This window comes from Mus caroli, unplaced genomic scaffold, assembly GCF_978045245.1.
Source record: "Mus caroli unplaced genomic scaffold, Mus_caroli_1 scaffold_17, whole genome shotgun sequence".
NCBI lineage: Eukaryota > Metazoa > Chordata > Mammalia > Rodentia > Muridae > Mus > Mus caroli.
In genome coordinates, this window is record NW_028227272.1 from 26,161,549 (window position 1) to 26,181,395 (window position 19,847).

Below are 19,847 nucleotides of genomic sequence, written 5' to 3' on the forward strand. Positions count from 1 at the left end.
GTGGGTACACATATATGCACACATTATTTAAAATTAAATCTAAAAAGTAAAAATGTTGAGCAAAGCAGGCTTGTGCTGAGTGGTTTCAGTCCAGTTTTCTCCTCTGCAGACTCAGCACTGCCATGTTTAGGGGGTCTTTGCATGGAGGGCCCTTTCAGTCCTCAAGCATGAGCTAACACACTCTCAGCAAAGGCAAGCAGGATTGTTAGTAGCGGGGACCTTGTTTCCCTGTCTCTTTGACAGAAGATTATGCCATATTCCAGCATCTTTCAGGTCACTGTCATATTTCCAGCAACCAATCTTATGCTTCACTATACAAGATGCTCAACATTTGCCAGGTAGATTTGAGAATAAGCTAACAAACTGCCAGGAGCAAAACTAAAGTTTTAGAAAGTAATGTATGGGTTTGTGGGTCTGTAAGCTTGCATATCAGAAGAACAGTATATTCTTTTATCAAACCCGAAGTAGAGGATAAATACAAAATGCAAATGAAATGTCACTAGTATTTCAATTTAGAAAGACTAAGGTAGAAAAATACACTCTTCAATTTTAAATTATTTTAGGATCCAGTGACATGGGTGACTGGAGCTAGCATTGTTAAAGTCTGGGCAGCATGGTATAATGTATGCTTAGTTTTTACTTATTATAAATAAACTCTTGCAAATTAGAACACACAACAAAATGGCTTGCTCTTATTCCATCTTTAATCAATTGAGAGGGTTATAGGATTTCCCATTCCAGCGAACTTGGCTGAGAACAATTAAATAGATCCAGCATAATTTGTGCTATCTTCCTGGGAGAGACAATGAAAGTTCCTTATCAGCACTTCCTGAACTGTCCCTGCCTAAGTCCATTTGTCAGATTTCTTTGATTCCTATAAAAGTGACATTGTTTTCGTCGTAGAAACTCTGCTATTACAGGGACAGAGTCCATACCCTGAGTGTGTCACTTAGTAGCCACATGGCCTGGGTCAAATTACATATTCTTTCTGAGCTCTAATCCTGTGTTCAAAAATAGGTTCTGAGATCCGTGGAGCACACATAGGGGATTCTTCTCCAGCAGTCCTGGTTTATGCTGAGGTGCCCATGTCCCCACCTGTGTTTTAAGTTCAAGCTGGCAGGCTGGCATGAGGAAAACCATGTTGTGTTAGAGACCAGAGTTCATCCATCCCTTCCCTCAGTACCTGGAAAACTAGTACCTGATACATATAGGCAATTGTTCAAAGAATTGTAGTACAAGATATCAACAAACTGTGCCCTTCTCCCCCTCTTATTTCCATAGTCTGTAAGCCCAATGAACATTTATGTCAAACAAAATTATTTTAAATAGAATAAGAGGTTACTATTCAATGAAAATGTTAAGCTAACACAAACTGTGTGTGTGAAATTTTAGAAGCATATAATTTAAGATGAACGAATAGCTGTTAAAATTAATAATCAACTTAACAGTCTTCGCCAGAAAGGTTCCACCACGTGTGTTTTGATTCATTGCCTTCATAAAAGGAGCTTTTCAGAGAGGACAGAACAAGACAGCTCCAATCTGAAGACCTCGGGACATGCTTCTCATCTTGGGAAGCTGTGTGGAAGTGAGGCCCAGGGCCACTCATTGTTTCAGAAGTCAATAAGACGAGTCAATGAGAAAATGTTCATACCAACCACAAGGGAAAAGATTCACATAATGATGTATTGTTTCCTCCAGGAGATGAGACACTCCCCTAGCAATGGGAACTATGAAGTCCTTCACTGTTCATCCTGGCCAGAAGTTATTACAGCCCTGCAGCTGGATGGAACACTCTGATCGCAGTCGGTAACAGAAAGTGGTTCTGGGGACCTCTCTGTTCTGTGCTAGCCTTTTTTTTTAAGCTTTAAACATTTATTATACATTTTCTTTATTTACATTTCAAATGTTATCCCCTTTCCTGGTTTATCCTCCCAAAACCCCCTATTCCCTTTTCCCTCCACCCCACCCACACCTGCTCACCAACCCACCCACTCCTGCTTCCTGGCCCTAGCATTCCCCTACACTGGGGTCATCCTCTGCTACATATATGGCTGAAGCCATGGTTCCCTTCATGTGTACTCTTTGGTTGGTGGTTTAGTCCTTGGGAGTTCTGAGGGTACTGGCTGGTTCGTATTGTTGTTCCTCCTATGGGGCTACAATCCCTCAGCTCCCTGGGTTCTTTCTCTAGTTCCTCCATTGGGGATCCTGTGTTCAGCCCAATGTTAGGCTGAGAGCATTCACCTCTGTATTTGTCGGGCAATGGTCAAGCCTCTCAGGAGCTATATCAGGCTCCTGTCAGCAAGCACTTGTTGGCATCCACAATAATGTCTGGGTTTGGTGACTGTATATGGAATGGATCCCCAGGTAGGACAGGTTATGGGTGGCCTTTCAGTCTCTGCTCCACATTTTGTCTCTGTAACCTTTCCCATGGATACTTTGTTCCCTACTTTAAGAAGGATCAAAGTATCCACACTTTGGTCTTCCTTCTTCTTGAGCTTCATGTGGTCTGTAATTGTATCTTGGGTATTCTGAGCTTCTGGGCTAATGCCCACTTATCAGTGAGTGCATACCATGTGTGTTTTTTTGTGATTGGGTTACCTCACTCAGGATAATATTTTCTAGTTTCATCCATTTGCCTAAGAATTTCATAAATTCACTGTTTTTAATAGCTGAGTAGTACTCCATTGTGTAAATGTACCACGATTTCTGTATCCATATTCTTCTGGTGAGGGACATCTGGGTTCTTTACAGCTTCTGGCTATTATAAATAAGGCTGCTATGAACATAGTGGAGCATGTGTCCTTATTACATGTTGGAGCATGTTCTCGTTATAAGCCCAAGAGTGGTATTGTTGGGTCCTCAGGTAGTATTATGTCCAATTTTCTGAGGAAAACTGATTTCCAGAGTGGTTGTACCAGCTTGTAATACCACCAACAATGGAGGAGTGTTCCTCTTTCTCCACATCCTCGCCAGCATCTGCTGTCACTTGAGTTTTTGATCTTAGCCCTTCTGACTGGTATGAGGTGGCATCTCAGGGTTGTTTTGATTGGCATTTACCCGATGTCTAAAGATCTTGAACATTTCGTTAAGTGATTCTCAGCCATTTGGTATTCCTCAGTTGAGAATTATTTTTTTAGCCCTGTACCCCATTTTTAATAGGGTTATTTGGTTCTCTGGAGTCTTCTTGATTTCTTTGTATATATTGGATATTAACCCTCTATCAGATGTAGGGTTGGTAAAGATCTTCTCCCAATCTATTGGTTGCCATTTTGTCCTATTGACAGCATCCTTTTCCTTACAGAAGCTTTGCAATTTTATGAGGTCCCATTTGTCAATTCTTGATCTTAGAGCATAAGCTACTGATGTTCTGTTCAGGAAATTTTTCCCTGTGCCCATGTGCTCAAGGCTCTTCTCCACTTTCTTTTCTATTAGTTTCAGTGTATCTGATTTTATGTGGAGGTCCTTGATCCACTTGGACTTGAGCTTTGTACAAGGAGATAAGAATAGATCAATTCACATTCTTCTACATGCTGACCCCCCAGTTGAACCAGCACCATTTGTTGAAAAAGCTGCCTTTTTTCCACTGGATGATTTTAGCTCCTTTGTCAAAGATCAAGTGACCATAGGTGTGTGGGTTCATTTTTGGGTCTTCAATTCTATTCCACTGATCTACCTGCCTGTCACTTTACCAATATCATGTAGGGTTTTGTTTGTTTGTTTGTTTTGTTTTTTAATCAAAATTTCTCTGTAATACAGCTTGAGGTCAGGGATGGTGATTCCACCAGTAATTCTCTTATTGTTGAGAATATTTTTGCTATCCTGAGTTTGTTATTCCAGACGAATTTGCAAATTGCTCTTTCTAACTCTAGAAAGAATTGATTTGGAATTTTTATAGAGATTGCACTGGATCTGTAGATTGCTTTTGGCAAGAGGGACATTTTTACTATATTAATCCTGCTGATCCATGAGCACGGAGATCTTTCCATTTTCTGACCTCTTCGATTTCTTTCTTCAGAGACTTGGAATTTCTTGTCATATAAATCTTTCACTTGCTTAGTTAGAGTTATACCAAGGTATTTTATATAATTTGTGACTATTGTGAAGGGTGTTGTTTCCCTAATTTCTTTCTCAGCCTATTTATCCTTTTAGTAGAGGAAGGCCACTGATTTGTTTGAGTTAATTTTATATCCAGTTACTTTGCTAAAGCTATTTATCAGGTTTAGGAGTTCTCTGGTGGAATTTTTGGGGTCACTTATGTATACTATCATGTCATCTGCAAATAGTGATATTTTGACTTCTTCCTTTCCAATTTGTATCCCTTTGCCCTCCTTTTGTTGTCTAATTGTTCTGCCTAGGACTTCAAGTACAATGTTGAATAGGTAGGGAGAAAGTGGACAGCCTTGTCTAGTCCCTGATTTTAGTGGGATTGTTTCTAGCTTCTCACCATTTACTTTGATGTTGGCTACAGGTTTGCTGTAGATTGCTTTTACTATGTTTAGGTATGGGCCTTGAATTCCTGATCTTTCCAAGATTTTTATCATGAAGGGGGGTTAGATTTTGTCAAATGTTTTCTAAATATCTAATGAAGTGATCATATGGTTTTCTTCTTTGGGTTTGTTTATATAGTAGGTTACATTGATGGATTTCTGTATATTGAACTATCCCTGTATCCCTGGGATGAAGCCTACTTGATCATGATGAATGATCATTTTGATGTGTTCTTGGATTCAATTTGCAAGAATTTTATTGAGTATTTTTGCATCAATATTCATAAGGGAAATTGGTCTGAAGTTCTTTCTTTGTTGGGTCTTTGTGTGGTTTAGGTATCAGAGTAATTTTGGCTTCATAGATAGAGCTGGGTAGAGTACCTTCTGTTTCTATTTTGTGAAATAGTTTGAGGAGTATCGTCATCAGGTCTTCTTTGACGGTCTGATAGAACTCTGCACTAAGCCTATCTGTTCCTGGGCTTTTTTTTAGTTGGGAGACTATCAATGACTGTTTCTATTTCTTTAGGGGATATGGGACTGTTTAGATGGTTTATCTGATCCTGATTTAACTTTGGTACCTGGGATCTGTCTAGAAACTTGTCCATTTCATTCAGATTTTCCAGTTGTGTTGAATATAGGCTTTTCCAGAAGAATCTGATGATTTTTTTGGGTTTCCTCAATTTCTGTTGCTATATCTCCCATTTCATTTCTGATTGTATTAATTTGGATACTGTCTCTGGGCCCTCTGCTTACTCTGGCTAAGTGTTTGTTTATCTTGTGGATTTTCTCAAAGAACAAACTCCCGGTTTCATTGATTCTTTGAATAGTTCTTTATGTTTCTACTTGGTTGATTTCATCCCTGAGTTTGATCTACTCCTCTTGGGTGTAATTGCTTCTTTTTGTCCTAGAGCTTTCAGGTGTGCTGTTAAACCGCTAATGTATACTCTCTCCTGTTTCTTTTTGAAGGCACTCGGAGCTATGAATTTTTCTCTTAACACTGCTCTCATCATGTCCCATAAGTTTGGATAAGTTGTATCTCCATTTTCATTAAGTTCTAAAAAGTCTTTAATTTCTTTATTTCTTCCCTGACCAAGTTATCATTTAGTAGTTTATTGCTCAGTTTCCATGTGTATGTGGGCTTTTTGTTGTTTTTGTTGCTATTGAAGACCAGCCTTAATCCATAGTGATCTGATAGTAGGCATGGGATTATGTCAGTCTTCTTATATCTGCTGAGGTCTGCTTTGTGAACGATTATATGGGCAATTTTGTAGAAGGTACCATGAGATGCTAAGAAGAAGGTATATTCTTTTGATTTAGGAAGATATGTTCTGTAGATATCTTTAAAATCCATTTGGTCCAAACCTTCTGTTAGTTTTACTGTGTCTCTGTTTAGTTTGTGTCTCACTGATCTATCCATTGATGAGAATGGAGTGGTGAAATCCCCCAGAATTATTGTGTGAGGTGCAATGTGTGCTTTTAACTAAAAGCTTTTTAACTAAGCTTTTAGCTTTAGTAAAGTTTCTCTTATGAATATGGGTGCCCTTGCATTTGAAGCATAGATGTTCAGAATTGGGACTTCTTCTTGATAGATTTTTTTCCTTTGATGAGTATGAAGTGTCCTTATCTTTATTGATGACTCTTAGTTGGATGTTGATTTTATCTGATGCTAGAATGGCTACTGCAGCTTGTTTCTTGGGACCATTTGCTTGGAAAATTGTTTTCCAGCCCTGAAACTGGGGTCATGTTTTTTTCTTTGACATTGAGGTGCATTTCCTTTATGCAGCAAAATACTGGGTCCTGTTTAGTATAGTCTATTAATCTATGTCTTTTTATTGGAGAATTGAGTCCATTGATGTTAAGAGGTATTAAGGAATAGTGATTGTTGCTCCCTGTTATTATTGATGTTATTTTTATGTTTGTGTGGTTCTCTTCTATTGGGTTTGTTTAAAGAAGATTACTTTATTGCTTTTTCTAGGATGTAGTTTCCCTCCTTATGCTGGCATTTTCCATCTCTTATCCTTTGTAGGGCTGGATTTGTGGAAAGATAGTGTGTAAATTTGTGTTTGTCATGGAATGTCTTGGTTTCTCCATCTATGTTAATTAAGAATTTTGCTGGGTATAGTAATCTGGGTTGGCATTTGTGTTCTCTTAGGGTCTGTATGAGATCTTCCCAGGATCTTCTAGCTTTCATAGTCACTGCTGAGAAGTCTGGTGTAATTCTGATAGGTCTGCCTTTATATTTTACTTGACCTTTCCCCCTTATTGCTGTTAATAGTGCGTTAGGTGTTTGATTACTATGTGATGCGAGGAATTTATTTTCTAGTCCAATCTATTTGGAGTTCTGTAGGCTTCTTGTATGTTCATGGGCATCCCTTCCTTAGGATAGGAAATTTTCTATAATTTTGTTGAAGATGTTTACTGATCCTTTAAGTTGGGAATCTTCACTCTCTTCTATACCTATTATCCTTACGTTTGGTCTTCTCATTGTGTCCTGGATTTCCTGGATGTTTTGGGTTAGGAGCTTTTTGAATTTTGCATTTTCTTTGATTGTTGTGTCAGTGTTTTCTATGTTATGTTCTGCACCTGAGAGTCTCTCTTCTATCTCTTGTATTCTGTTGGTGATGCTTGCATCTATGACTCCTGATCTCTTTCCTAAGTTTTCTATCTCCAGTGTTGTCTCCCTTTGTGATTACTTTAATGTTTCTAGTTTCATTTTTAGATCCTGGATAATTTTTTCAAATCATCATCAAATTTTTTCAGTTGTGTTTTCCTGTAATTCTTTAAGGGATTTTTGTGTTTCCTCTTTAAAGTCTTCTACCTTTTTACCTGTGTGCTTCTTTAAGGGAGTTATTTATGTCCTTCTTAAGTTCCTCTATCATCATCATGAGATGTCTTGATTTTTAAATCAGAGTCTTGCTTTTCTGGAGTGTTGGAGTAACCATGGTTCCTGTGGAGGGAGAACTGGTTTCTGATGATGCCAAATAGTCTTGGTTTCTGTTGCTTATGTTCTTATCCTTGCCTTTTGCTATCTAGTTATCTTTGGTGTTAGCTTGTCTTACTGTCTCTGGCTTTGGCTTGTTCCTCCTGCAAGCTTGTGTGTCAGTACTCCTGGGAGACTAGTTCTCTCTGAGAGCAATTTGGGTATGGAGAGCTGTTGTACAGGGTTATCTCTGAGGTGCAGACAGTGACCAGAAGAATCCTGTCTCCAGCTGATCTTGGGTTCCTGTGTCTTGATGGCTCTATAAAAGCCCCTATTGGGCCAGAAATTTGAAGAGAAGTGGCAGTCTTACCTGTGCTTGCAAGTGTGCAGGCATTCCTGTGAAACCAACTCTTTCCTGGTGGTATTTGTGTTTGTAGCTCTGTGGCACAGGATCAGCTCTGGGCACAGATGGAGACCAGAAGACTCCTGTCCCAGGCAGCCCCTTAGTTCCTGTTTTCTGAGAGTTTTGGGCGGGTTCCTCTGAGCACCAGTGGTGGGCCTACCTTCACTCACAGGCATGTACACACTCCTAGGAGGCTTGCTCCCTCCTGGTGTTATTTGGGTGTGGCGCCCTGTGGCAGAGGATCTGCTACAGGCAGAGACAGAAACCAGAAGGCTCCGATTCCAGGCTGCCCCTTCTTTCCCGTGTCATGAGCTAGCCTCTTGATATGGCATATAACAGATGTGTTATCAGTCTGTCTGTGTCAGGGAAACCCAGTTGCTTAAACAATAGCACTGCCAGCCTGAACATGTAAGTCAGGTAGTCTCTGTGAGCTGCAGCTAAAATTCATCAAACTTGTTGGAAAACAGAATTCTTCTCTGTGCTTGGTCTGTGGGTGGAGCTTATCAGCATCATATAAATGATAACTCATTTGAAAACTCTATGTGCTGGTAGTTTTATGTCAATTTGACACAAGCTATAATCATTTGAGAGAAGGGTGCCTCAGTTGAGAAAATGGCTCCATATATAGGGTTGTAGACAAGACTGTAGAGCATTTTCTGAATTAGTGATTGATGGGGATTCAGGGGCAGTTCAGCTCATTAAGGGCTGTGTCATCCCTGGGCTGGTAGTCTTAGGTTCTGTAAGAAAACATGCTGAGCAAACCATGAGAAGCAAGGTAGATAGCAGCACTCCTTCATGTACACTGTATCAGCTCCTGCCTCCAGGTTTTTGCCCAATCTGCATTCCTATCCTTGTTCTCCTCGATGGACTCTGGGTATGTAAGCCAAGCAAACCCGTTTCTTCTGAAGTTGCTTTTGGTTGTAGTATTTTATCACAGCAATAGTATCACTAACTAGGACACTCTGTTTCTGTGTAACCAACTTCTACTTGACATTCACTGTTGTATGCTAGGGATGTCATAGGCTAGGGATGCCTCCTCTATGAAGCCAGTGCTGAAAAATAATTCTAGCAGGGCAGTGGTAGCACACGTCTTTAATCCCAGCATTTGAGAGGCAGAGGCAGGCAGATTTCTGAGTTCAAGGCCAGCCTGGTCTACAGAGTGAGTTCCAGGACAGCCAGGGCTACACAGAGAAACCCTGTCTCAAAAAACCAAAACCAAACCAAGCCAAAACAAAAAATCTGCCCTCATGAAGGTTTGTATGGACTCAGCCCAAGGAGTGGCTATTAGAAGGTATTGCCCTGTTGGAATAGGTGTGGCCTTGTTGGAGTTGGTGTGTCACTGTGGGTGTGGGCTTGAAGACACCCATCCTAGCTGCCTGGGAAGTCAGTACTCTCCTAGCAGCTTCCAGATGAAGATGTAAAAGTCTCACCTCCTCCTTCACCATGGCTGGCTAGAATCTGCCATGCTCCCACCTTGGTGATAATGGACTGAAACTCTGAACCTGTAAGCCAGCCCTAATTAAATGTTGTCCTTATTAGAGTTGCTTTGGTCATGGTGTCTGTTCACAGCAGTAAAACCCAAACTAAGGCAGCCCTCTTAGAGCTGTTTTTCTCTTGCGACCTTGTGACCTTAGGAATGTCCCCTTTACTCACTGGAGCTTTTGCTATCATTCTCCCTCTAGGGCAGAGCATTATTGAGACTATCATTCTCACTGGATAAACAATGTGTAGCAAGTAAGAAATCATTTCTAGAAAGTGTTGATAGAACAAATGAATAAATGATGCATTAATATATATTTTCTTCCTTTTTAAAAATTTATTCTTCTCTCATACAATACCTCCCTCCACTCCTCCCAGTCTTCCTCCTATCTCCTCTCTTCCCCAGATCCACTGTTCCTCTGTACCACTCCAGAAATGAACAGGCTCTCAGTGCTGTCAACCAAACATGGCAAAAGAAGATGCAGAAAGACTAGGCACAAATCCTCACATCAAGGCTAGACAAGGCAATCCAATAGGTGGAAAAGGGTCCCAAGAACAAGCATCAAGTCAGAAACACCTCTTCTACAGCTTTTAGAAGTGTTACAAACACCCCAAGCTGAACAACTACAGCATATATGCAGAGGACCTAGCTCATACCTATGCAGATGATTGCTGCTTCAGTCTCTGCGAGCCTCTATGAGCCTTGCTTATTTGATTCTGTGGGTTGATTTGTTATTCTAGTGTCCAAGACCCCTCTGGATCCTAAAACCTTTCCTCTCCTTGTTTTCTAGGGTTCCTTGAGTGCCATCTAATATTTGGATGTCAGTCTCTGCATCTATCCCCATCAGCTGCTGGAGGACATTTCTCTGATGTTGATTGGGCTGGGCACCTATATATGAGTATAGCAGAATATTCCTAGGAATCATTTAATTGACTTTTTATTTTGGTCAGTTGTGTTTGGTTCTACTCTAGTCATCTGAGTCACCCAGCTTCTGGTTTCTAGACTCCAGGCATTATTTGGGCCTGGGCTCCCTCTCATGGCTTGGGCTTCAAGTTAGAACAGTCATTGGATGGCCACTCTCACAAACTCTGAGAAACCATCTGTAGTGACAGTTTTGGAGTTTTGGTTTCTTTGTAAAACACAGAAATGTTATGAGTGTATGTTTTTATTTTAATCCCAGATGTGGGATATGAGGCTACTTCAGACTGTTCATGGCAACAAACTCTGCTTTGCCTAGTGCTATGGCAGGGGTATGATTTTGCCAGCTGTAGATTCTGTGATTGTGTGACAATTGTAATTCTGGAGACCTTTAGAGGGTATATAAATGTAACAACGCCTCTCACCAAGAGGCAGGGTGAGTTTTTCCTTGGATGTTGTTTGGTTGGTTGTTTTTGGTTGTTCTTGATTGCTATTGGTTGTAGTTAGTTGTATTTTGGTAAGCAAAGAAGAAACAGCAAAAGGAAGAAATCAGATATCCTGATAGTGAACATCAAACTTGCCCCAAGGAATTCAGCGCCCACAATCAGCAGGAAGTAATCTAACAATAACATTGCCCCTGACTTTATACAGGCATCTCTTTCCTCTCCTCTCTCCTCTCTATCCTTTTCTCTCTCCTATCTAGTATTAGGTTTGAAAGAGTAGAAAAAGAGTGAGAGAAAGAAGAACCCACAAAGTAGCAAAGACTGGCTACCAACATTGCCCCAGTACATCTTGCGGGCAGAGAAGGTAGGGGTCAAAGGTTTTATAGCTCAGTTGGTGTCCTGGTTCCACACTGGGATCCTTGACAGGTTACTAAAGATGGCCAGTTCTGGCTCTGAATGTCTTAATTAAATATTACCTTCTAATTTAATAAACCCCAATTACGTCAGTTTTAGAAACTCATTTACACAGAGTGCCATGGCTTAGTAGATGGAATTTGGTAAGGAAGCTGGAAGGGAACTCTTCCTGCTCATTTACTAATGGCCTTCGGGGAAATATTTCACTTGTTGTGTAGCTCCTAGAATAACAAACTGGAGGAGTTTTACTATTTACAGGTCATTTCATCTCTTTCCCAAGACAAAGTGATAAAATAGGATTTGTGTGGGTTAACATTATACTTTCATGTTCAAGGAAGAGCTGAAACCCACCCCTCTTGCCCTACCCTGTGCCACATGAGTCAGATCAGGACTGTGTCTGTAAGAAAAGCTAGGAAGAGGTACAGGGACCTGTGCCATGTGGTAGAAATGTCATCATCATCTAACAGCAGATGCTGAACTGCATGCCTAAATAAAACATCTCCCTAGTAACTCATCCAAGATTTCCTCATTTACAGAAAGCAGCACTGCATCCCAGTATGGAATAGGGTGGCACAATATCCAAATAAAATATCTGGTTCTTTATCCATAATTTTACTATTGACACATTTCTTTCAGATTTATAATTTTCTATTACTGCAAAGTACATAGTTAGTAAAAATTACAACAAATCAGAAATGTAAAACCTGGAAAATCATGTCCCAAAGATGAAACAAAGCCACGCTTTTATGATACTCAAGTTATGCTTTTATGTAGAAACAGTTGTATCTTTGAAAGGAGAAAGTGTCAAGTATTGTCACCTTTCAGGAACAGTGTGAACCTCTGTGGAGAAGATGCCAAGTGACTGCTTCTTAAGCTGTGAGATCACCCAGGTATTCCTCTATCTTCCCCTTTTCCCCAGATGTCAGAAATTGAGGTTCGTCACCCTTTCCATAGTCTCTCTACTTGTCTATGGTTCCTCTTGTACCCACTCCCAGAGCCAACTGTAGAAAAGTCTTAAAATTCCACTACATTTTACATCTTCAAAGGTCTTGACACAGATTTTTGTCACTGCTCTAATTAATAGGTTTGTTACTACATAGGGCAAGGGGATAAAGAAAAGGGGACAAAGGAATAACCGTCACAGAGAACCCACAAAACCTCTGGTTGCTGGAGACATATTTACTGCAACTTCTGGACAGCAATGGTGGAGCAAACTTCTAAGTTTCTTCTTGCTACTGCGTACATTAACATCAGCTGAGGGTCAGTATTTTTTTTTCCTGTAAAGGCTGACACAGTGGGTAGGAGAGCAAATGGTTGTCAAAGCTTTGAACTTTGTCAGCTTTGTTTCTTCCCCCTTTTCCTCTCCAAACCATTTACTTCTGAAACTACTGGGTGGCATCAGCTGGACAAGGTAGGTCACAACCTTGAGGCAACTAATGTTAGTAGGAAATGGAGGTAGTGTCTAAAGACTGGTCACAAGCCATCAAAAAGGTAGAAATGATCAAAATATGTAATGACAAAAAAAAATACAGGTTTGTGGAAAAAATGTCTGAAAAGAAGAGAATCAATTGATATAACAGAATTATATGGAAAACCAACATGTGTTCATAGTTTCAGAACCCAGCCCACAAATTCGTTCTACTAGAGAGGGAAAGTGTGGGGGAATGGAGAGATGGATCAGGGGTCAAGAGCTCTTGTCTTTCCCGAAGTTCTGGGTGTGGTTCCTAACACCCAGACATCTGTAACTTCAGTTCCAGAAGATCTGAAGCCTTCTTCTGGCTACCAAGGGCACCAGGTGCATGGTGCACAGACAGGAAGACAGAACACCCATACATATAAAATAATAAAATGATTTTTAAGGGGAAGCTGTAACCTTACAATGTATAAGCACAGCAGATTTTAATCAAATGATGGATGTGGACATCAGAGGTAATGCATCAGATTGAAAATAGTGTGACGTCAGCTCAGAGGCAGATGAGAGGCTTATAGCATAGCTCTGCAGGTTTTTCTGCCAGAGAAGAATAACTCAAGTCTAATTGAAAAAAAAAAAAACCAACAACACAGGAATCTAAACAGGGACATATTCTACAGAATGACTACACTGTAATCTTGAAAATAATTAAGACCACAAGTGTGTTCCAAAGGAAATGATTAAAACAACACACATCGTGTGGTTCTGAATGGTGTGCTTTCGCTCTGCAGGACACTATTGTGACAATTAGCGACATTTCAGGGGAGCACAAGAGTAAAATGTTAGCAAGTTGCGAACAATAATTCCCTCCATTTTAATAGTTATAGTTATTAATTTTCTTTTCCTTGTTCTCTTTTGCAATATGACACATGGAATTATTTGGGGTTAAACAGGTACCATTTCAGCGAGAGATTCTCAACAGTCCTGAATGCACATGGGTTTTATTCTGCACACAAAGTGCTTCTGTGTGCTTGAGAATATTTCAAAGTTTTAGAACCACATTCTAAGGCAATGATTTAAATAGTCTTCCAGTTAATGTTCTACTTTCAGGCAAAAAAAAATGCTCTACTTGACTCTCCCTTCCTTATGTTTCTCTTCTTAAGAGAGACTGTGTACTTGGGAGTATGGAAGGCAACTGGGTTATGTAATATCACGCCTCTGAAGAAGGCAGGGAGATTGCTAGTTCTCTTTGCTTCCCAACACTGTCCACCACAGTGCCACAGACCAGATGCCGGCTTTGTCTGGTGCACAGTGCACCACTCACAGAAACCAGGTTTGCAAGAGAGAAAAGGTTTGTTTGCGAGGCATCCAAGAGTGGAGGTGGGCGACCCAAATCTCAAATGCATAGCCCCAAAGATAGTTTGGGGATATTTATGGGTAAAGAAGCAAGGTGCAAGGTGCCTGGGGCGGGTGAAGGAGTCAGTGTCCTGTGACAAATTCAGAAACTGTCAGAGTTGGTAAGATGCGAGGGTGAAGTTTGTAGCCATAGATGGGGACTTTTGGGATAGCATTGAAAATGTAAACGAGGAAAATACCTAATAAAAAAATAAATTAAAAAAAAAAGTTAATCACTAAATAGTGGCCCAGGCCCAAGGCAAGAGTCTCAGGATGTAACATAAAGCAGCCTTCAAGGGCCTATGAAATCACATAGCACTGTTGGCAGCCCACTCATCTGAGGAGTTGTCAACTACTAAACTAGTGGAGTCAATAAAATTCTGCTCGGCCATGTGACTGCAAGGCCATACTCTCCCCTTTCCCACTGCTGCCACAAGGTCTCCAAGACTTGGTTGCCAAGCCCTTAATTGGGCCTCAACTTCCTGTCCTGTGACAACAAATGTGTTCTCTCTCAAAGGTGGAAGACCACATGGCCCCACTCACCTGTTAGCACGGCCATTGTATGACTTTCTTGTTGCTGGATATGGTTGTTTATTGGTCAAACTTAGAGTCATCTGCTTGAAGGACAGGCCTAGGCTGCCCAGGGGATGAAGTAAGGATTGCTGTTGTGCTCTCCACAGTCATTGAACAACTCCTTCTGCAAGATACTGGATGTTGCCAGGGTTGGATGTTCCAGGGCTTAAAATGATCAAAGTCAAAATCTACAAAGTATTTTTCTTGGCAGTCTTTGACTAAAAGTCATAACTTGCGTATGCTTATCGGTGCTACAGCTTAATTCAGTAAAGAAAAAAAAAAGACTGGAGAGATGGCTCAGTGGGTAAAATGTTTGCCCTGCACCTATGGACACCAGTTTGAATCCCTAGAACCCATGCGAAGAATAAAGCTGGTGGTGGTTGTAAGTATCTGGAGCCCCAGTGCTCCTGTGGAAAGAGCAAGGGCAGAGGAAGGAAAGTTCTGGAAGCTCAGAAGCCTGCAATGCTGACACGTGCAGCCCTAAACACCAGAGACCCTGTCTCAACCAAGACGGGTGAGGAACCCCACTTGAGTCCACTCTCCTACCCACACATGCACCATGGCTCATGTACACATATGCTCACATACAGAAATGTGCACATACACTATACATAATCAGACAGCATGTGTGGGACAGAAAAACATGCCAGAATGTTTGGTAGAGTCTCCAGGCTGAGACCTGGAGATGCAGTGGGCATATACCTGAAGCTTAGGCAACTCCCAGCTCCCTGACAGACTCCTGACCTGGAATACATGCCATACTTCTCACATAAAGAAACCTATGGTCACATGGGTCCAAAGCAGAGTTCTCCATGCTAATGAGGTACCTAGAGGCCCAGACGACTTAGCCAATAAACTTCCCTTCTTAGACATTCCAACCGGCAGAAGGTATTTAATTTCAGGCCCACATTGAGAAGTGGATATGGACATTTTTATATATCCATTTTCCACCATGAACAACCAATAAACTGTTTAGAACTATGGACTGTCTCCTTCACCAAGATACCAAGATCTGCCGGGGGGTGGGGGATGGGGGACATGGAGAAGGCATTCTACAGATCCATAGCTTAATTCTCCCATAGAAGGCCTTTCTGTGCTCCTAGCTGCAACCTGCCTCCACCAAGCTAAGGACACTGCTGGGAAAAGCTGGGAGCTCCACTTTCCCTCAGCTACCATGGTAGACACTGTTCCCAGCCTGTGAGCTCCCGATTTTGTTCTCTGCAATTCTGCGACTCCCAGTAATGACTTGATGTCCAAGACTCTGAAAACCAGATGACCCCAGCCTCGTCATAGGCTCAGGGACTCTTGAACCAGTTCAGCTTCCCCACGTCTCAAACTGCACTTTCCTAACCCCGGAGCAGGGTCCCAGAGCTGCCCTGAAGCCTGACACCCCCCTTTCCCCGCGACAGCATGGGATAAGCTCAATCAAACTCTCCTTGTTCTGACTCCCCAAGAGACCATGCCCAGCAGTGAGTGGACATGGACGGACAAGCATGCACACACACACACACACACACACACACACAGAGGAAACAAAATGGGCCAATAGAAGAGACGAGCACAGTCTCTCCATTTTCTCTAAGGAACTTTGTGACGATAGCCAGTATTCTCTCTGAGCCCGAGCTGTATCCAATGTCAAGAGTAAAGCACAACACAGTCTAAGTGAAGCTTATCTTTAAAGACTATTTAGTAGGAGGGCTGGAAAGATGGCTCAGAGGTTAAGAACAGTGGCTGCTCTTCCAGAGGACCTGGTTCAATTGCCAGCACCCACATGACAGCTTACAACTGTCTGTAACTCCAGTTCCAGAAGACCTGGTACCCCATACCGATATATGCAGGCAAAACATCAATGCAAATAAAAATAGAAAATAAATCTGAAAAATAATAACCATATAAATTTAATTTTAATAGATTCATCAGAGTCTTCTATAAAATCGACCTTAGAGTTTATACACAGGGCCATTTTCTCTGTAGATGACAAATAAAAGTAGATTCACTGGGCCTAGGGGGATGGTTCAATGAATTAAACAAAATAAAAGGACCTTTCAATGCAAACCTGATGATCTGAGTAAAAGAGGAATTGACTTCCAAATGGCATCCTCTGACACCATAAATGTTCACATGCACACAATAATGATAGTAAAAAATTTAAATATAGTCATAGCAATGACTAAAGCCCCAGGATAAACCTTGTTCTGGAATGGAATCTGCTGCACAGCCAAGTGTAAAAGTGTCTTTCTCATTGCCAATTTACTATCTGACCACTCAAGAAAGGATGACTTCAGATTATAAGTATGAGGAGATCCAGGCCGCAGTGCATCTTAGGACCAGAGGGCAATGTAAGAATCTTTTCTAAAAAAAAAAAATGTATGTGTGTGCACATGTGTGTATGTGTGTGTGTGTTCATGTGTTTGTGAGCATGCATGCCTATATGTGTGCCACCTGTGTGAGTGCCTGCAGGAACCAGGATTTCCTGTAACTAGACTTAGAGGCTTACATGCTGTAAGTCACACAACATAGGTGCTAGGAACTGAACTCAGGTTCTTTGGAAGAACAGCCAACACTCTTAACTGCTCATAACATAAGGATCATAAAACAATATTAAAAATCCCTGTGGGGGGCCTCAGGTCTGCATTTCCAGTCTTTGGGAGGTAGAAGCAGGAAACACGGGGAGTTCAAGGTCATCTTTAGTTATACAAGTTCAAGGTCAGCCTGGGATAGCTGAGATCCTGTTTCAACAAAACAAAATAAATTCCCCAAAGGGGGAATAAGATTGAAAACAACCAGAAGCTGTTCTAATTTTGTAAATGCTCAGTGATTTTAAACTGTGTCAGTGACAAGATGCCCCCCCACCACGCCCAATTCAGAGGAGCCTCAACCCAGCACCCTACCACCCTGCCCAATGTTATCTGTTCCTGTATCTTGTACCAGAGACTAGACGTTTCTGCAAGGGCATTCCACAGGCTACAGGACCTAAATCCTCTTTATAGCACACACCCCTTTAAGCAATTGCCAATCTGTGTTTCCTGACCCAGCATCTGGAAAGTCCTACAAGATTTCCAAGGGAGGAGTCTGTTCAGAGGTTGGTTGGCATTCCTCCTTGCTGACGTGTAGTCCAATGTAGAAGATAAAATCAGGCGAGGAAAATGACGCCTGTGAAGGGGAAGTGAGTTTGGAACCCTAAGGGTCCTTGTCCGAGGGTGACCACGTACACTGAGAGCTTACTTGGGCCTCACACTTTGATTTTGAAACACTTTCTTCCACTGCGTCTCCCATCTGACTCCCTGCCTTTAAGCCAGTTAATGGCTCCTTGGTAACTTGTCAACAATAACTGCCCGGTTCTAATGTTCATGTCTAGACATAGCCCCGGTGTCTTTTCTGTTACCATTTATTTATAAGAACTTTCACTGTTGGGGCTGGAGCGATTAAGAGCACTGACTGCTCTTCCGAAGGTCCTGAGTTCAAATCCTAGCAACCACATGGTGGCTCACAACCAACCATAATGAGATCTGCCTCCCTCTTCTAGAGTGTGTGAAGACAGCTACAGTGTACTTACATATAATAAATCAACAACTCTTTAAAAAAAATACCTTCACTGTTCTAGAGTTTCTCTTAAATCCTTCTTACCTGAAAAATCAAAGTACAAAATTAATACGTGAAACTTGAAGCTCTGTCCTGGAAAGGAATTAATCACTGGATGTCTTGGAAGTATTTGGTGAAAGATAAAAATATGTACTTATAAGCTTATTGGCACTTCTTGATTTTTTTCCACTTAGGTACAGTACTTTTCAGCTTGAGAGCTTCTCTCATTCTGTCTATCTTCCACTGTAGATCTAAAAGCATAGAGATAAGACTGTTTGAAACTCCTGTGTGCTAATTCTTGTACCTTGATCATCTCAGGGTCTGCCTCTATTGACTCGCACCTTTAGCTACCACTTTCTATTATGATATCATATTTAAATATCATACAATAAAAAAAAACCCTCATATCCTGGCATTCAGCTAGCTCTGTTTTTTGTTTTTTTTGTTTTTTGTTTTTGTTTTTTTTTTTTTTTAAAGAACCAGATGTGTCCCTTGCTGAAAGGCATGTTAAATTTGCCACAGCAAATTTCCTACTGGGTCCCTTTGGGGATTGATTTTCAGCTTCGTTAGGCAGAACCAGATACAGACTTTGGTTCAGAGCTGGCATCTTCCTGGGCTCTAAGTAGAAAGCCTTCGGTGTTCAGGAAGGTCTTCTCCCCAGGCATGGTCAGAGGCAGTTTGTTTCTAGTAGATTTCACTGAGTTTCTCCTATATTCCAAAGCTCGTTTTCTGTGCAAAACCACCTTGCTGAACCTCTGGCCCCCAGCTTCAGGCTGCATGAACTTTGGAGCCTTTTGCTCCTCCGTGTAGTCTGCTCTCATTGAACTTGTACCCTCTGGCCCATTAGACAGGGCCTCATGCTAAGGGCCATTTATCCTGGATGTAATGCTTTTTTTTTCTTCTCCTTACATTCTTGAAGTTGGACAGTGGTTATTTCATAATTTATGACCGTATTTGTGTTTGCATAAGTTATTAGGCATTTTTCTTCACTAGGATCCAAAGATCCAGTTCCTTGTTTTTAACTCTATTCTTTTCAATTGATAATACCCATATGCAGACCAATATATGTGTTTTGTGGGAGTGTATACACTCCTATGCCGGTGCTTGTACATGTGCATCCATCTGTTTATGGAAGCCAGAGATTGATACCAGACATTTTCTCAGTCATTATTTACTTCATTTTTTGAGACAAGGTCTCTCATTGAATCTGAGGTTATTGACTTATCTAGATGAGCAGGGCAGGGATTTCCAGGGATGTACCTGTCACTGCTGTGCCCTTCTTTTACATGGGAACTGGAGATCCAAACCCCGGTCCTCACGCCCGTGTGACAAGCATTTAATTGGCAGAGTTGTCTCAACAGCCCCCAGCTTAATAAAAAATTAAAAATATTTATTGGTCTTTTAAAAATTGTAGTATGCCCTCCATTGGTTTGGAAGACGTAAAATAGATCTGTGATAAAATAACCTTGCATTTTCATTGACAGTAAGCTACCTCAGAGGATGAGGACATGTGCAGCATGGTGAGAGACTACATTATCTGCTTCTTTCATATTCATTTGACCACAATATCCACTTTTAGCAGCTGGTCTTGTGGGAGGAGTGGTTGGGGACTCTGGGAAGTGGTATTTGGTGGTTGTTGTATATTAATTGTATTAAAAATTTATGTGCCTAATTAAAAAGCAATCATGGTTACAACTATCTTTTAAATTAATTTTCAGATGGAAAGTAAGCCTGACTCTCCCTCATCTCTCTAATGCACCTCTACTCTAAGGGGAAGTTTGCTGTTGGGCCCATTAAACATTTTATGTGTTGTAGGAAAAA